Genomic DNA, 4,229 nt, shown 5'->3' with positions numbered 1-4,229 from the left:
GGAAAAGGTGTAGGGATTAATGAGCATAAATGGTAGGTACAAAATGGACTGAGGGATATTAAGAATAGTATAGGAAAGGGTGAAGCCAAAGAACTTATATGCACGACACATGGACATGAACTAAGAGGGGGATTGCTAGAGGAAAGTGGGGTACCAGGTGGAGGGGAGCAAAGAGGGAAAGTTGGGACAACTGTAATAGCATAATCAATACATTATACTTTTTAAAATTTCATTAATTCTGGATAACATAGATATGGCACCTGATTAAACAAGAGAAGTTAAAAACACTTTGTTTACCTCTTTCTGCTTCAATATACAATCTAACCAAGTCATCTATATTCAGGAAGACCTAACATTAGCCATTCAGAAACCCTCATGTCAAGCCATTTGTAAATATAGAACTACCCCTCTGTGAGAGATGCTCTTATCGCTTAATTTTGAGTTACTGGTTGGAGATGGTTCTTTCTTTTCTTTTTTGCTACCTCTTAAAATTCAGCCTTAAGGTTGTGTTTCCTTCATTCACAAAAACTCCTATAATGACCAGTGGAGGAAAAGAGGATGGGACTCTTAACAGTGGTCTGTACCCCACATGGCAGGCAGGACACAGCTTGAGTCTGCAAGCTGGGAATTGTCAGGAACACCGTATTCTGAGTGAGAGGTCTGAGCTGTGCTGTACAGACAGACTACTGTGGTTTCTTGTCCTTTGGCTAAGAAAGTAAAGCAGATGCTCTGCCCTAAGATAACACAACAGTATGGCAAGATTCTTGCACCTCCTAAAAACTTGGTACATGCTGCCAGTTTTGAAGTGGCAATGTTTAAGAACTTATCCTCTCATGAAATGTCTTCCTTGTTTATAAAAGTACTCATGCACATTGTACAGACTCAGAGAGCAGGTAAATGTGCAAAAAAGGAGAAAAATCTCCCCATAAGTCAACAACCAGCAGCGCTGTGTTAACACTTTGGCACACTCCTTCCAATCTATTTCTGTTACACTTCTATCAGAAACATATTGCAACAGCTCTTTCCCAGCCCTTTCAAAGCATTCTCCGGAGAAGGATAGGCCCGACTGTGCTCTCTACAGTTTCTGATCTAACATGAGTGCATCATCCACACGCGTCACACTAGCTGAAGGCAGAATAGTGCCTCAGTGCTTCCATGACAGGGCATCTTCTTGCTTCTGTCCTGCTCCCAGGTCCTCTGCCAAGCCCTGGTTTGCACAGAGCTGACAAGATATGTACACAGGCACTAGGAGATCACTGGTGGGGAGGGCCTCACCCACACAGAACATTTATGTCTGACTTCCTGTATGAAAGTTGAGTTTTTTTAAAGCAGTTATTGATCTATTGTCAGTCTCAGCTTACACAGACAGCTCCTGATCAATACATGCTGGCAGTCTGCAGAGGCTCTTTGAGGGTGCTGTCCAGGGCCAGGCTGTGTGATCTCACCACAGAACCTGGCAGCTTTAGTGCTTGTGCAAGCACTTATCTCAAAGCCAAGCTGAGCGTTTTGAGACTGAGCAAGGGCTTTTCACAGAGCAAGCTCCTGTTTGTAATGATACTCAATGGGGCTGTGCTCTACTTCCACCTCCATATTAAATTTCCACTCCTGCCTTTACCAATTCAACAAATACAGTTGGTCCTCATCACTTGCAAATTCCATATCTGGGGATTTTCCTACATGCTAAAATGTATTTGAAACCCCCAAATCAATACCTGTGGTCCTTCATGGTCATTTGCAGACATGTGCAGAGCAGTAAGGTTAAGTACTGATCAGCTGGTAAAACTGTTGTGATTGGAGGCTTGCAGGACTCTCACCCTGTATTTCCCCAAGAGCAGCGGTTCAGTATCTGCTAATGCAGTATTTCTGACGACATTACAGGGCATAGCTACTGCAAGTCATGGAACCAACTGTACTTGATGAGTGTCCACTAGGCACCAGGCCCTGAGGTAGATACTGAGACCACAGAGAGGAAGGGTCTTTCAAATTTAACGCATCTCTCCAATGCACCACACACATACTTTACTGCAAGAGCAATCACAAATACAGGGGCCCATGGTCCATGAATGAGTTCCAGAGAGCTCTGGAAGGGGAGGTGGGAAGGGCCTCTGGGTACTGGTCTCATTGTTTTTTGGTTGCTGTGTTCAGAGTGTGAAAATCCATTGAGTTGCACACGCATGATCTGTACCCTTCTATGCACGTGTATCATTTTTCAATAAAAAGTATTTTAAAAAGCTACCCTAAAGTAAATAATCAGGACTCACCCAGTGCATGGATAGTGACCAGGGGAAGAATCTAGATCCCTTGTCCACATAGAGAAATGGGGCAAATTCGCACCACAGGGTTGTTTCCATACTGTGCTTAGAAAAGGCTGCTGCCAGAGGGGCCAGGGGCTCTCCTAAGATGTCCTCTGTCTCACTGGCAGACCCTTCCCATCCTCTTCACTCCCCTGGCCCTCAGTGCACCCAGGGGTCCTCGGCCCACACGCCCTTCCTATTGCTGCCTCGTAGCCTCCTAATCTCCCCTTCCTCCCACTCTAAGGGCTGCCTCTCTAAACATAGACTCATTTCACAGCTTCATGGAACACGGAGCTCTCAGGGAAGAGAGCAACTGTCTCAGAGCCACTTTCTCAGCCACCAGCATGAGGTCACCAGGGCTGAGGGGTCCCTACCCCCTTCCCTACTCCAAAGTCAGAAGGCACTGCTGGGATCTCCACCTCACCTGGCTCCTCTGAAACCACCTTCCATGACCTACACTTCTCTCTCACAGTCTTCAAACCTACATGTCAGGGGAAAAAATGCCACTGTTGCTTTAAAATTCCCAAAAGAGTCTTTACATCAAACCCTAGGTGAGAGTTAGTGAGGGCTATGTCTGTGCCCTTCTTCCTCATATCACGGACATTTACTATGGAGCAACTCACTTGCTCACCCTCACAGTCAGGTAAACAACACTGATAACTATCAGCATGTCATGGTTTTATCACTAATCCAGTCCTGGTGAAAGGCTGATGGAGTTAGAAGGTTTCCCCATGTCAGCGTTTTAAAGGGTCTCATAACATAGCACATTCACCAGGGGACAGGGAACAGGGTGGGGGTTTGCACAAGCCTCTATTGTAGGAACTTATGTAAGTCTTTTCCCAAATGGGGGCAGCTGGGGTCCTTTTTCTTTGTTGGTTGGTACAGCACCAACTCTCACTGTTTTAGGGCTCTGTTGCTCATTGGTAGAATTTGTGAAAAAACACTCATAAAGAAAAATCAATGCATGAATCACATCTGTATTTGGATGTGTGGGGCTTAGTCACATGCAGATGTGTTCATTGGGGTGCCCCAAGGGCCAACTGCTTTGACTTGTAGCTTGACTTCAGGTGCTGAGCCCAGCCCTCAGAGTGTCAAGGCAAGCAGACACCCCAGAGTTCTCCAGCCCAACCCTCACATCTTATAGCGGAGACCCAGGAGCCAGCAACGGGCTCAGGCACACAGAGCTGTGACTGAAGAGCTGGACTGAAAGTCCATTTGCTCAGCCACCACTGTCTGTGCAGCTGGTACAACCTCTGAGCAGGAGACAATGACCAAAGTCCATCTGTGTACAAAGATAACTGGTCTCCGTTACCTGTCAGGTGATATAATGGGAACTTACAAGTATATGAGGATGGAAAAGCACTGTTACTTGAAAATAATTTTAAGCCACAGCAGATGACAGAGAAAAAGTAGTGGAATTATTAATTACATGACCCCCTCTTACAATTCAAAATGTACACAAACACCCTTCTTTGGATTCCTGGGGGAGCTCCAGGAAGAGCTGGAATCCTACAAGAGCTGTCTCAAGTGGCTACCGGAGAATAAGTTAGGAGTTCAAGGGATGGCCCTCATCTGCAGACTTGGATTTCCCTTTCTTTATTACTCCTGGAGCCTTGCCCTAGTCCTAGTTGAACAGGGAAATTTCTCCTGACCAAAGAAATGTCAACAGATAAGGTTTATTTGGTCTTGATTTTCAGAGCAGTATCATGTTCACAATGAACCCTCACAACTCGCTCTGTAATATAAGGGTATATTCAACTCCCATTTCAGAGACAGGAACACAGTGTCTCCTGAAGGACAGGACTTGTTCAGGGTTACATGGCCAACACACAACAAAGGGGCATTGGAACACAGGCTTTTTGATTTCCAGTCTCCACCCATTACATCACAACTTTCCTATACGCCATTCCCTCCCCATTATCACCCATCATTGAG

The sequence above is a fragment of the Furipterus horrens genome, unplaced genomic scaffold (assembly GCF_987537825.1).
Source record: "Furipterus horrens unplaced genomic scaffold, mFurHor1.1.pri manual_scaffold_6, whole genome shotgun sequence".
Lineage (NCBI taxonomy): Eukaryota > Metazoa > Chordata > Mammalia > Chiroptera > Furipteridae > Furipterus > Furipterus horrens.
This window is presented reverse-complemented; position numbering follows the sequence as displayed.